Source organism: Anolis carolinensis, chromosome 5 (genome assembly GCF_035594765.1).
Source record: "Anolis carolinensis isolate JA03-04 chromosome 5, rAnoCar3.1.pri, whole genome shotgun sequence".
Taxonomy (NCBI): Eukaryota; Metazoa; Chordata; class Lepidosauria; order Squamata; family Dactyloidae; genus Anolis; species Anolis carolinensis.
In genome coordinates, this window is record NC_085845.1 from 89,499,942 (window position 1) to 89,515,227 (window position 15,286).

Sequence of the window (15,286 nt, forward strand, 5' to 3'; positions counted from 1 at the left end):
TTTTGGTCACTAAATGAACTGTCAAAGAGTTTCATACAACAAACTGTAGCATAACCCACAGCACTGCCCAATGAAGTCCTCGGGAAAATACTTCAGGCTCCAGATCACCGGTTTATGCCTATTCCTGCTCTAGAGAGACACCACACTCGCTTCCTGTTTATGGCACATGTGCACTCCAACTGGAGAACAAATCTGAAAGCCAGTTGGAATTGTAATGCCTTTTTCTCTTTGCAGCCAAACTGTTCCATGGTCTATTGATAGGGAACCACACTAGTTGAAGCAATTCTGAACCGGTTCGGATGTGTAGCATAATTAGCAGACAGCTATTAAATTACACCACATCCTCCTAAACACTTCAGGCAGCATCCATATTTACACAGGTGGTGGTTGTTATTGACATAAGCATTGTGAGAAAACATGTTTCAAAATGTTTAGAGCAGAGCTTTCCAAACATTTCATGTTAGTGACACATTTTTAGACAAGCATCATTTCACAACACAGACATTCAGTTTTACTAGAAACCGGGAGGTTAAACGAACCCTTTATAAGAGATACAGACACATACATAAATTCTAATTTTGAAATGAAAGAGGACCCAACATATCTCATGAAAACCTTCCGTTTATATGTTTAAAAATATATGACGTGTTGCTTATTTGACATAGATTCAGAGGTTCATCTACAGACATCTACACACTGCAGCCAACACATCAACATGTCACAACACACAGTTTGGAAAGCTCTAGTTTAGAGACACATGCCAAGGTACTGACATCAGCCATAACTCTGAGATACATGCCCATTACATTTGGAGATGCTTCTTTCCCTTTGACTGGTTAACACCAGTGTAACCACTGCAAATACAATTGCTCCCTCAAGTGTGAAATGTTCCATTGTGATTCATTATTTGACTTCTCACTACCATTTGGCAAGAATATTCAGACATTGCTTAATTATGGATAAACCTTTTGTATGAATTCACTCCACGGAAAAGAGTCTGGGTGCACAGCTGCAATTTGTTTTGAACCAAGTATTGCTTACTGACACAGTTAATTTCACAACAGTTGGTTTGGGTTCATCTGGGCATTTATCAAGAACAGTCTGCTGTGCTTGTCCAAGCTGCATGTTCCCAATCAATAACATAAGGAATGGTACACTTGGGAAGCTACAAGTGTGAGGAAAGAGCATCGAACCAGAGCAGAAACAATGCCAAGCACAGGCAGACAACCACAAATCTAGCAGGATGACAGATGTAGTGGGAAATTCCAGCCTCCAGCAAAAAATAGAGTATGACAGCAGCAATGAGCACTTTCCACTCTTACATTTTGGAAAAAGAATTATAATACAGACAGTCACCCTCCCTTGACAGAGACAAACCAAAAATACCAGGCATCTTCCAAATTTGAGACGAAAGGAGCCATTTCAATGCACAGAACCAGAGAGAGGGCTTCACAGCTGAGTTGGCAATCATACAATCAAAAATGCATCCAAAACCCAATTGTTAACACTGCAAGAGGGACACACACATGTTCTATTACCACACATTTCAATTTGGAGGCAATCCACTGACTGAAAGAGATACTTAGGTAAGATCAGAGTACCAATTATATAGCTGTAGCAGTTTAATGAACCAAGATAACTTAGTTTTTTTGGATACATAATTAAATTAACAAAACAATAGCATGATACGAGGAAATATTTTCCTTCAAAATTCACCCTGGTTCTTTTATCACACAAAAGGTGTGGAGTAGACTATGGTGGAAGTCAGGGATTGGTAGAAATAGTAACTGGCTGAAGATATTCCAGTAAGCATCAGGGAGAAGTAAGTAGAGGGATAAACTCTAGAATAGGGTTACCATAAATGAGAGTCACCCTGACAGTAAATAACTGTTATACTGTTCACTACCTTGTAAAGCAGTTAATATTCACAAACAGTAAGATGAAAATAAGATCTACAGTACAGAGTGTTCTTCCAGTAACAATTAGAAATTTATATATTTTACTGAACTACGTTCACCACTGAACATTCCCAAACTCAATGGCCACTTCCATGTTACGAAATTAGCCTCCTTTCCACAACTCCACCAAATCCTTTTGTTACTGTTGCTCAGTGACAGAGTCAGGTGGGGGAAAGTTGTACAAGAACCACAAATGACTCAGAAAAACTGCAAAGACACTGAGTGGGCATTTGTGTGATGAGGGCTGGATGTGACATTTAAACAGGGATTCTTCCTTTGAACAATGAATATGATTTTTATTGATCAGCTAATTGGCCTTATCAAAACACACAATATAACCACAACATACAGTATACATCTAGTCCGAGTAAAAATATAAATATACAAGTACAGAGATAAAATTGGGGGTGGCCAACTTGCAACCAAATATACCTTAATTTTAAGTATATATATCAAATGTCCTCATTCCCAATCTGATCAATATCTGATCTAATCTCCTTTTAGATGTTTTATACAAATAAAGGGAAACTTTTGTTGTTAAAACAGGGTTATAAGCAGCTAGTAAAAATGTGGTTGCTGTATCCCAGCTCATTCATTAGTTGGGATATACAAGAACAATGGGGAACATATAAGACAGCAGCGTTAAAGGCTGATGGTATTGAGGCCTTGTTGTGCTGCCCCTTTAAAAGGCAAACCTTGAAACCTCTGAAGCCCGGTTCCCAATAAGGTGCTGAGAGGCGAGGAAATGGAAGATACAACAGCCTTTATTTGCAAATAAAAGATCTGCGGATAGCAGCGTGAAAGAAAGAAAGCACCACACGAATGAAACTTCTCCTGAGGTTCTTATAGGTTCTGCAAGTACATGTCACACCTTCAAACATCCTCCTTTCTCATGCCCTTTTTTCCTTTAATCCTGTATCTATCCACTTTCATCCTGAACATATGGTACTTTGATCAGTTGTTTATCAAAATAGTTCAAGTAAGCAATTTACCCAAAATTTACCCAATTACAAATCACTGAATACAATTTGAAACTTTTACGTTCCGTTCCTTTGAGGCACCATTTGGTTCAATAAATCAAAATACTTTATTACATCTAAAACTGTTGCTTCTAAGGTTTATAGTCCTGCCTGTGTAAGCGTTACTCTTCAATTGATTTCCTTTGCTTAATTAAGGAAAGAGATGGGTTGTTTATTGTTGGGATGTCTCCTTAGGGCTCTCATTTGGTGTGTGTTTTATTGCCCTGTGAGTCTTGTTCATGTGTGTTTCTCATGGCAGACTCTTCAATTGATTCTAAGACTAAGGCTATTTATTTAATCAAACCTATTCTTCATACTATTGCTATTTATTAATCAAATTAAATCAGGTCCTTGTCCCCTTCAATTTTTCAAAAGGCAACGGAACCTGGACGTGCCACTGTCTCTAACATGTCTGATGTATACAGACCTCTGCTGAATTTAAAGTGCTCGAGTGAAGGCCAAAAACATGATAACATTGCTGCATTTGGAATGTGGATGGAGAATTTAGGAGCAAATTTTGAAAATCTATTTGGGGAGTTCAGCTGATAGCAGCCTTTTAAAGTCCTCTGCTGACTCGATGCAACCCACTAACCCCGGAGATGTCTGAACTTCACTCTAACCCAGACATGGTGTTGACCCTTAGGGTCAGGGACCCCCATCAACATGGGCAATGGTTAGGCCTAAGAGAGCCACATGGGTTTAGGATCCAATTTAGCCTCCATACCAATGGTGCTCACAGCAATGACCAGACACAGAAGAAGAAATACTCCATCACCTACATTAGTTGTTCATAAGATACAATTTCAGCGGGTGTTGGTTGAAGCAATTGGTGAACTCCACAGAAAGAAACAAATGGTAGCTTCCACTGGAACAAAAAAAGAGACAGTACATATGAGGACAATACCTTCCCTCTGAGTAAGGATCCTACAGACAGTCTAGGCAACAAAGGGACTTTATTATGATTAAGTTTGGCTCAAAGGGAATCATGGCACGGAGATTATTTCCAAACAGTAGAGTGAAAAGTTGTTTATTTCTCACTTTTGCCTCATTAAAAAGCAAATCAAAGAGCCCCTAGGTGACATCCAGTTGACACCTTGAAAGTAATTCTTGCTTTCCCTCAAGAAGGAAGGTTAAAAAATCACACTTCTATTTCATAAAACTGCAGGGCAGAACTAGGTCACCTAGTAATTGTGTGGCCTTAAAGGAGCAGCAGGCTTTGATTTTTACTTTGAAGTTTCAAAATGAGGTCAACACCACAGGAGGGGTGGAAGAAAAGACCCTCCGGAGGGTCTCTGTATCTTTCTCTCACTTTCTCCTTATGAGATGCATACCACTCTTATGAGAACAGCATGCTGTGACTGGACTCATAAATCAAAGCAAAGCCTGTATTCACCAACATAGCTGGGAGCTGTACTGATCATGTTTGAACAGCACAGGAGCATCTCCCAAAGATTTTTTTTTCCAAACGGCCATCTATTTTTGCTAACCTCTCTCCTTGCTTAGTCTCCTCCAGCTAAAAGGATATCATTGCTAGAGGTCTACATACCTGAAAAGAGATTCGTACTGATCTTGGAAGTTAAGTAGGGTCAGCTCTGTTAGTACTTGGATGGAAAGCTGACATCAAACACCAGGTACAGTAGGTTATATTTCAGAGACAGGGATTGGCAAAACCACCTCTGAATATTCATTGCCATACTGCCTCATCACACCCGAGCATGGATCCACTTAAGTCCAGTTTCTGCCACCTGCAGAATTCTGGGGTTTGTAGTTTAGTGAGGCCCAGGACCTGTCTGGCTGAACTGTTTAAAGGCCCCCCTCCCTGAAGTGAATTTAAAGTGGATTCAAACTCTATTGGGTCTCCATAAGTTGATGGGAGATTTAAAGGCACATATACACATATACCATTGCTGGTGCTGGAGCTGGAACCAGGTGGAGATTTCCAGATAGCACTTCCTTTCTGAGATATTTCAGCAAAGATAGCAGATGGACAAGTTTTCTTTTATTAAAAAGAATATATTGTCCTTGATTTAAATACAGTAGAGTCTCACTTACCCAAGCCTCGCTTATCCAAGCTTCTGGATTATCCAAGCCATTTTTGTAGTCAATGTTTTCAATATATCATGATATTTTAGTGCTAAATTCATAAATACAGTAATTGCAACATAACGTTACTGCGTATTGAACTACTTTTTCTATCAAATTTGTTGTATAACATGTTTTGGAGCTTAATTTGTAAAATCATAACCTAATTTGATGTTCAATAGGCTTTTCCTTAATCCCTCCTTATTATCCAAGATATTCGCTCATCCAAGCTTCTGCCGGCCCATTTAGCTTGGATAAGTGAGACTCTACTGTAACAACAAATGTCCCCAAAAGTTCACATGACCCACCCTCTTCTCTAAAATAGGAGTGGAAAATATAAACTTTATAGCCCTTCAGAACCTTTCTCATCTCATGTAATTTTGTGCCATCCTGATTGACCTAATAAAGATGTTAGTGCAATACAGTTATTCAACCAAGAGATTTATTTTCAGAATCACTGTAGAATTCAAAGTGTTTTCACAGAAAAGTACACTCTTTTAGATTTTCTGCCAATTATTCTTACTTTTAGTAGGCAAAAACCTATATACTCTTGTTTTTGTTCCAACAGCTGCAAGTCAAAAACCCACATCAATCTGTTGCTAATATATCCTCATTTACCTCTTATTCCTCTCCACTTCATATCATGTTGCACAGTTCTTTGAAATACAGTATGTGATGATTCCCTGGCAGATAAACAAAGAACTCATCACCAGATGACTCAATGTAAAGAAAGGTTCCCTAAAGGACAAGACTTGAAAACTAATACACTTAAAAATGTTATTCCAGAACCTTATCTTAATGTCCAGAGAACAGAGAACTTGGAGTAAACAACCAGTGAAAACTAGTAGGTTTAATACAATAGGGTGGTGAATCTGCTCTGTTTTTATCCAGTCTTTAAAGGAACTGGATTCTATCCTGCAAATCAGTTCAGGATCTTGGAAGCTCCTTTAAAGTTTGGACTAAAAGCCGTAGCAAATAAACTTCCCTTGATCAGTCAGTAGAAGGTTTTTTTAAAAAAAAGCCAAGGAAAGGCTGAAGAGTGATATGAGAAGGTGTTTTCTAACTAGGGATAGCAAGATGTTCTTCAATGAAATTCCAGTTTTGCCAGTGACTTACAAGTACAAACAGTTTTCAACCCATGCATCTATAAGATGAGTGGAAAACATTTGCCCTTTCCAGACATTATGAGACTGCTACTCCCATCAGCCTTCATCACTGGCTGTTACAGCTATGGAGTAGCAGTCCAGCATCTACTGGAGATCTATATATTGCCTACAGACCCTATGGAAAATTAGCATGTCAGACCTCAGGCACAACATAATCTCTCACAGCCACCTTGTATCATATAGTTTTAAAACTCAAGACCTCACACAGAAAGTACACTTTCATCTCTGAGGTATAATAACCACAGATAAACCAGATGGAAATTGATAAGTAGTTCTCTATTGACCAATATGAAAGAATTAATCATTTCAACACCCCTAGATTGATTAATCACTTGGAAAAAAGATCAAAGAAACATTGGTACTTAGAGATTTGTAAATGAGCTCAATGTGAAACAAAATACTACAAAATACTTAGATCTACAACCACAGACTCCATCGAGAAAATGAAAGCCACTGTAAATATAAAAATTCCCATCCAGAATGGTAAAACCTTAACAATGTATCTATATCACTTCTCTTCCAGTGAATAAATGTTGGTTTTGGAAAAACTTACTCTCACTCTTCTGGGAAGGAGGGGGATGACAGAATCCTTGCTTTAGGAAAGCTACTTGTCTATATATTCTATTATGAGGAAGGGAAGACACAGGAGGGAGCTTCGGTTTTCTTCTCTTTCTTTCCTCTTTTTATCCTTCCTACACTGCAAATCCCAAGAATCCATAGACTGTCACCATGACCTTTCAAGAGAAACGTAGTACTATAATTATGTAGTGTGAAAAGGCCTTAGGTCACTTTCTGGGATAATCATTGCTCTGCATTAAAAGTCCTGCAAAGTCTTGCACATCTTTGCCAAGCTAACTGTATCAAATCAGCTCATTATTTTTATGCCTCAGGGATGCTATATCTAAAATCTCCTGGTGATTGCTGTAAGCTAGAGACACCCAAAGCAGCTGCTACTTTCCCTGGTGTGTATATGGCTCAAGCAAACCATATACATTAATTTAGAGTAGGGGCAGAAATCATGCAGCCTTCCAAATGCTATTGGACTCCAACTCCCATTAGGCCAAACCAGCACAGTCAATGGTGAGGCATGCATGCTGAGAAATGTAACTCAATGTTTGTATGGATATAAAATTCCCCCACTAATTTAAAGAGACAACTAATTTGCTGGAGTCCTTGCTGATTTGCATGGCTATAACTTTGTCACCTTCTCCACAACTGTCTTTCATACAGCAACAACAATACAGTAAGCCCCCCCACCCCCCACAATCGCTGAAGTTAATTGCACAAGACCCTTCACAAAAATGGAAACACACAAATAAAAAACACTGGTGTATTTTTTTCCTGAGAAAACACCTCTCTAGGAATCTTTATATCCTCCAGCATGACTCTGTAAAAAGTTCATAGAATCATACTGGATGACTTAAAGATAGAGAGAACATTTAAATCAAATCCGCAAATAATCAAAGCTACAAAAGTCAAACCCACAAATATGGAGGGTCAACTGTAATCCTTGCAGCATGCCCATTGCCCATTATATCAATGGATATGGAGAAAAAGGTTTGGTTCTTTATTGGATGGAGGATGCAATATGTTTCCATTCACAAAATAAATTACGCCACATACTATAAAGTACAGGAAAATCCCTGACTAGGAGACATGGGTCGACACAGGGCCAGTGTGGAAGGCCAGCTTTTCTTTGATGGCAACATTCCCCTGAAGTAGAATCCTTTGCTTTCCATATGTCCCACTGTTATTCACTTGGCCAAAAAGAAAGAAAGAAAGAAAGAAAGAAAGAAAGAAAGAAAGAAAGAAAGAAAGAAAGAAAGAAAGAAAGAAAAGGAGACTCAACTTGTGAGTCAGCTAAACATGTGCTTCATTTTGAAAAAGAGCACTGATTTCACCTGCACAGCTTCACCCTGTTTGGTTTTCCTTGATCATCCAGAATAGCGATTCCCAAACTCTGGTTTTCCAGGCATTTTAGGCATCAACTCCCAAAAACCTAAGCAGCCTTGTCCAGTGATCAAGGATTCTGCAAAATGAAGTCCAAAGCACTTGAAAATGAAGTCCCAAGCAAATCCAGAATATAGGCTTTGTTTCTTCAAATGTTTTTGGCTTACAATACTCAACAGTCCTAATGGTAATGTCCAAAAACACCTAGAAGGTCACAGCAGCTCATCCCATGCTGACTTGGTAAGATAATTTATTATATTGCATTCAGGTACATCAATTCTCTTTGCTATTCCATAATTCTGATTTTTGTTTACTTCCAGGGCTTTTGCTTCCAAGTTAAAAAACTGAGATGCTTGTTTTGCCAGTAATTTGTTCTCTTCCATATATTCCATTTCCAACTATTTGCAGTGCATATGTTACTGCCAAATCCTTGAACAAGACTCGAGGAAAAAGAACTAGCAATACTGACTGCTTATAATACATCAACATTTGTCTGCGGATTAAAAACACAAGGTAAAGCTGAATCAGTCTCTCTCAATAAGTGTTTAATAAAAATGATCTAATTTATCCTTGAAAATAGCGGAAACCATTCATGAAGAACATAAACCAAAGGAGCACATTGCAACAGCTTATTTAGTTTTTGAAACACAGCTTTAGGCTTTTAGCCAAAGAAAGTCAAAGTTTAAAACTTCCTCACCAAACAACTTTTGGTCCCTGTCTCTTGTACACACACTACTTGAAATAAACCCCTTTTTGTTGCTGCTGTTGTTCCAAGAGAAAGGTCAACACACTGCCCAAAACAGTATGCCATTGCCATTATAATGCTAAGCAACTGAGAGACTGACAACAATGATGGCCATTAACCGGTGCAACAAGACTCAGTAGTAGGATTATGACAGATTATTTCTATTCGTTTTAGTGGGTGGGGTATTTTTAAGAGTTAAGAAGGTAGTACACACAGAGAGACAATGAGACTGCCTCTGCACTATAGAATTAACGCAGTTCGATGCCACTTTAACTGGCATGGCTCAATGCTATGGTGTTTTTTTAACCTTAGATGCATTTGGACTCCTGCCCATAAAAATGGCATAAGGGAAACTTTATAAAAGATATTTGTATTTTTCTCCCAGCATTTCTTCCTTCAATTTTTCAGTGTGTAAGACTTTACTAATAAGTCCCACACTGTGTCATAGGGCAAGAAAAAAAGTGAGAATATTGCATGAGAACACTATACCATATATGTCTCCAAACTGAGGTTAAAGATACCAAAGGGAACTGGCATCCCAGCTGGGCTGAACTTCAAAACAGAGCTTCAATCGTTCTTTATTTTATCTCCTCCCAACTCCTCCTCCAATGGTGCCTCCCAGTGTATTTATTCACTGGTCAAAATAAGGTGGGTTTGTTTTGCTCCTGTGAATAAGTCACTGCCAGATGTCTGGTCCAAATATATGGCAGCTTCCAGTTTCAGAGGCAGGAAAAGATATAAAGACCTCTGTGTCTGTTGGAATCTTTACTTTGCCAGGGCAGAGGCAGACAACATTTGGCAGGGTTTAAAAGCAGCAGAAAACATCAATATTAAACATACAAAGAGATGCCGACAGGAGAGAAAATATCTCATCCCTACCGCTCATCTGAAATATCCTCCCTCCTCAAAAATGAAAACCATAAATATAGATGGATTGCCTAGTGCAGGCAATCCCTGAGTTACAAACATTCGATTATAAATGACGCATAGTTAAGGGGGGGAGGGTGAGACAACAGGAAGTGAGAAAAATCTACCCCAGGAAAGGAAATTTACTCCTAAAACAGTTATCATGGGGAAAAGGTGTCTCCTCTGAAGCTTTATCACCAATCCTTGCTTCCACAACAAGCCAAATTTTTCAATATCCGATTATTACAGGGACAAAAGTGAGGTGAAATCTAAACTTTGATGCACAGGCAGCAAAACAAACATCTCAGATGTGTTAATCCTTTCCTATCCTTCCCCGGTGGCAAAGTGTGTTAAAGCACTGAGCTGCTGAACTTGCAGACCGAAAGGTCCCAGGTTCAAACCCCAGTGAGCGACCGCTGTTAGCTCCAGCTTCTGCTAACCTAGCAGTTCGAAAACATGCCAATGTGAGTAGATCAATAGGTACCGCTCCGGCGGGAAGGTAATGGCGCTCCATGCAGTCATGCCGGCCACATGACCTTGGAGATGTCTATGGACAATGCCGGCTCTTCGGCTTATAAATGGAGATGAGCACCAACCCCCAGAGTCAGACATGACTGGACTTAACGTCAGGGGAAACCTTTACCTTTGCTACCCAAAGCTTACATTTTATATATTATATTAATTTGGCTGGAGTTACACCTAAAAATGTTCCCACTTACAAATTCAACTTAAGAACAAACCTACAGAACTTATGTTGTTTGTAACTTGGGGGCTGCCTGTAAAGGGCCAAAGTCTTGGAACAGCCAGATTTACATGAAGCATCTGCTGGGTATACTGTTCCCGAAAGTATTCAAACCTCAAGTTCATAAAACTATGACTTCAAGAGCTAATTGAACTGTTTTGTCAATAAATTCAGGTGCCAATGTGATAAAATCAGACTGATCCAGAAGGAGGCCATTGGAAAATCTTAGATCCATTCCTACAGTTAGAGCACTGTGAGTTGAAGTTGTTAATTAGGATTTTTATGTCTCCACTAAAAGGTTAAGGAGAATCTGTCGCTCCTTTTATAAGATTAGGCTCATAAACTTTTCCAGCTACTGATAAACAGTGCCTAGGACTGGAAAGTATTGGGTTTGTAGCCAAAAATATTCTCCAAAGCATAGCAAGATTTTTTGAGTCTGATCTCTGCCACTTGTTAATGCCATTCCCATTTAGCACTAGTATGAAGGGGTTTTTTTTTAATTGGCAGCTCATTCCAAGTTGCATCTGCTCTTGGAAATGCATTTGCATCTTCAACAAGGTTGAGCATCCCTGATTCAGTTTAATTTCAAAATCTGAATTAATCCACAATCCAGAATTGTCCATGTGGGTGGCTGAAACAGTGGCATATTTGCCTTCTGATAGTACACAAACTTTGTTTCATGCACTAAAGCAGAGCTTTCCAAACTTTTCATGTTAGTGACACACTTTTTAAACCTGTGTCATTTTGCAACAGTCACTCAGTTTTACTGACAAACCAGAAGTCAAACCAGCCCCTCATAAGAGATATGGACACATACATGAACTGTAATAAAGAAATGTATGGCGGCACAATATATCTCATGAAAACCTTCCATTTATATCCTATCCTATCCATTTGTCTTCAATCCACTCCTTTGGGCTTCACGCAAATCTACCATTTGCCAAAATATGTGACCCTGTGTTTTTGTTTTTATTTCTGGCCGAACAGCTTAATCATTGGTTTGTTCCATCAAATTGTTTTGTCCCATTTGTTTATATATATTTTACTGCTATTTCACATAGACGCAAAGGTTTCTCTTTATTATGTTCATGCAACACACCTACACATTGAAGCCAACACATGAATGTTTGGAAGGCTCTGCACTAGATCATGAAAAAGATGGTGTATTAAATTACCTTCAGGCCATGTATATGAGGTATCTATGGACACATCTACACTATGGAATGAATGCAGTTTGGCTCCGCTTTAACTGCTGTGGCTCAAAGCTATGGAATCCTGGGAGTTGTCAATGATAAAACCTACTCTGCCAAACAGTGCTGAACTATAAATCCCAAGATTCCAGAGCATTGAGCCATGACACGTAAAGAGGTGTCAAACTGCATTCATTCTCCAGTGTAAATGTGTATATCTAAATCTATATACAGTAGAATTTCGCTTATCCAACCTCCACTTATCCAACATTCTGTATTATCCAACGCAATCTGCCTTTTAGTAGTCAATGTTTTTGTGGTTAATATTTTTAATACATTGTGATGTTTTGGTGCTAAATTAGTAAATACAGTAATTACTATATAACGTTACCGTACATTGAACTGCTTAGTTGTAAAACGTGATGTTTTGGAGCTTAATTTGTAAAATCATAACGTCATTTGATGTTTAATGTGCTTTTTCTTAATCCCTCCTTATTATCCAACATTTTCACTTATCCAACGTTCTGCTGGCTCGTTTATGTTGGATAAGTGAGACTCTACTGTACATATAATATATAAATCCAGCTATTCCAAAATCAGAAAAATATCCAAAATCCAAAAACACTTCTGATGTGTTTTGGATTTAGGATATTTCTAATGGCCAGACCACATCTGGAATCACACTGTGTCCAATTCTGGGCACTGCAATTTAAGGGAGATGTTGACAAGCTGGAATGTGTCCAGAGGAGGGCAACTAAAATGATCATGGGCCTAGAGAACAAGCCCTGTGAAGAGCGGCTTAAAGTGCTGGGCATGTTCAGCCTGCAAAAGAGAAGGCTCAGAGGAGACATGATAGCCATGTATAAATATATCAGGGGAAGTCATAGCGAGGAGGGAGCAAGCTTGTTTTCTGCTGCCCTGGAGACTAGGACGGGGAACCACGGCTTCAGACTACAGGAAAGGAGATTCCACCTGAACATGAGGAAGAACTTCCTCACTCAAAGAGCGGTTCAGAAGTGGAACTCTCTGCCCAAGACTGTGGTGGAGTCTCCTTCTTTGGAGGCTTTTAAGCAAAGGCTGGATAGCCAACTTACCTAGCCGAATGTATCTCCTCCTATGAGCCCATGAGAACTTTAAGATCGTCTGGGGAGGCCCTGCTCTCGGTCCCACCTGCCTCACAAGTGCGGCTGGTGGGAACGAGAGATAGGGCCTTCTGGGTGGTGGCTCCTCGGCTGTGGAACTCCCTCCCCAATGACATCCGGCAGGCTCCATCCCTTCTGATTTTTAGAAAAAAGGTGAAGACCTGGTTTTGCGAACAAGCATTTAATGAATTATGATGGCTTTAACTCGGTCCGGATTAAGGTTTACGTGCACTAATGGATTAAGTATTTTTATTGTACTGTTTTAAATGTATTTATTGGATTATTTTAAATTGATTGTTTTAATTTGTTATGTTTTATTTTTGTACTGTATTGTTTTCTGCTGTATTGTTTTGTACTGTATTGTTTTCTGCATTGAATTTGCCAGATTGTGAGCCGCCCTGAGTCTCTTCTGGTGAGAAGGGCGGCATAGAAATGATGGAAATAAATAAATAAATAAATCTGTCGGGGTGCTTTGAATGCGATTTTCCTGCTTCTTGGCGGGGGGGTTGGACAGGATGCCCCACGGGGTCTCTTCCAACTCTATGATTCTATGATCCCAAGCACACTGTATTTTGTCACCTATTCCCAAAACCACTCTTATAAAATGCAATAAAGATGGTATTATACCCCAGTAAAGCTAGGTAAATATGCAGCTTTACAAAAAAAAATCATCTCTGCACACACAATAATTCAAATAAACTGTCCAGGACTCTGAAACGTGTTCCTTACTTCTGGCTAATTCCTCCCCAATTCTCCAAGTTCGCAATCTATCTTCACCAGGTATGGGCAAACTTGGTGTTTCCAGGTGTTTTGGACTACAACTCCCAGCATTCCTCACAGCCTCAGGCCCCTTCCTTTTCCCCCTCAGCCGCTTAAGCGGCTGAGGGGGAAAAGGAAGGGGCCTGAGGCTGTGAGGAATGCTGGGAGTTGTAGTCCAAAACACCTAGAGAGACCAAGTTTGGCCATACTTGATCTACACAGTTGATGCACCCCAAAGTTACAGTCTCAAGAAAACTCTCCCACCCTCCCTCTCTCCTTTCTGTTTCCAAGCCGCAACAAGAGCCTCAAGTTTGCACTTCCTGCTGGATGAGCAACCGGATGAAGAGCCTGACAGGAAAGCAGCTCCACAGGGCAAACAATGTGTTGCTTTCCCACTTCAGGAAAACCACTCACCCAAAGCGAAGTGTGGAAAGTTGTGCCTCTGGGCCTCGCTCCTTCTCCGGCTTCACCAAACCATCCCTGGTCCTTCTTTTCCCTTCCTCTAGCCGCGCTTCGCCTCTCCTTCTCCTCCTCCGACCATGTCAAGCTTCCAAGCAAAGACTGAGGCGCCCAGCAGAGCGTCTGGCGCCTCCCCGCAGTTCGCCCCGCCCTCAAAAGGGAGCGGCTAACGAGATTGGAGAAAATCCTGAAGCCCCTGGTTTTGATTGGAGTAAGAGGGAGTCAGTCGAGGAGGGAGAACTCTTTCATTCCCCCCTCCCCGTTGTAGTACATTCCAGGGCTGTTGGAAAAGGCGGAGGAGGGTTTTACTAAAAGGGGGATTTGGGGGGTGTTCTCCATGTGGGAAGATTTCTGCTGTGACCAAAGGGATGGAGTCTCATTTTGGATTTTTTTTCCCATTAATTTTACAGCATTGCCTTATCAGGAGCTGGTGGTTGGAAAAACAAGACTTTCACGCTCGCAAATGGGTCTCCTTCGCAACTTGGCAGCGAAAGAGTGCCTTGACAATGAGGCTTTCTTCTTCCCAGCCCTGGAAAACACCAGCCCCGCAGTGCGAATCTGGCTGAGTAAACACAGGAAGGCTCCCTCTGAAGCCTCGTGTTTCCTGCCCATGAAACACCCTCCAAACATGGAGAAAACAGTTGGAAACAGATTTAAAATATGATCACTGCCCTTGCGCTTGGCTGCCCTGCTGCTGAATAGGCATGTCCAACGTGGAATGCATCTCACCACCTTAAAACTGTGGATGTGGCTCTCAATGAGTCATGCCGCATTATTTATTTCTTGGATTATTTACGAGGGTTGAATGAAAAGTAATGCCTCCACCTTCGTAACTCCTCAACAGATGGCAGTACTGGTATGTGGCAGGTACTGGCTTGTTCAGTAGACTCTCCTCTACAGTTCCATTTGGCGGGAAGCCTTAGCATTGAACGGTTGTGTTGTTAAAGTGCGAAATATGGAACCCTGCCAATGCGACTTAAGCAACGTGCAGTCACTGAATTCTTGACAGCAGAAGGTGTCACCCCAGTGGAGTTTCATCAGAGAATGCAAGCTGTTTATGGTGATTGTGTTGATGTGAGTACTGTGCATCGTTGGACGAGTAAGTTTAAAGATGTTGAGGTGGGAACATCTGAGTTGCGTGACAAACAAAGAGTTGGACGTCCTGTGA

At 40.3% G+C, this 15,286-nt stretch overlaps 1 protein-coding gene across 16 annotated transcripts in view; it reads right to left on the reverse strand.

The window, feature by feature from the left end:
- ppfibp1 (PPFIA binding protein 1) overlaps positions 1-14,246 on the reverse strand; it is a 164,496-nt gene extending 150,250 nt beyond the window's left edge. For 6 of the 16 annotated variants that reach the window (XM_008111496.3, XM_062981759.1, XM_062981762.1 and 3 more), the window contains exon 1: positions 14,074-14,236. The gene's annotated coding sequence lies outside the window, so the exon portion shown is untranslated. Of the gene's footprint in view, positions 1-3,756; positions 3,843-14,073 lie in introns of all 16 variants that reach the window. The other 10 variants (XM_016993973.2, XM_062981755.1, XM_062981753.1 and 7 more) reach the window with 5 other exon arrangements.
- Positions 14,247-15,286: the final 1,040 nt, after the last annotated feature.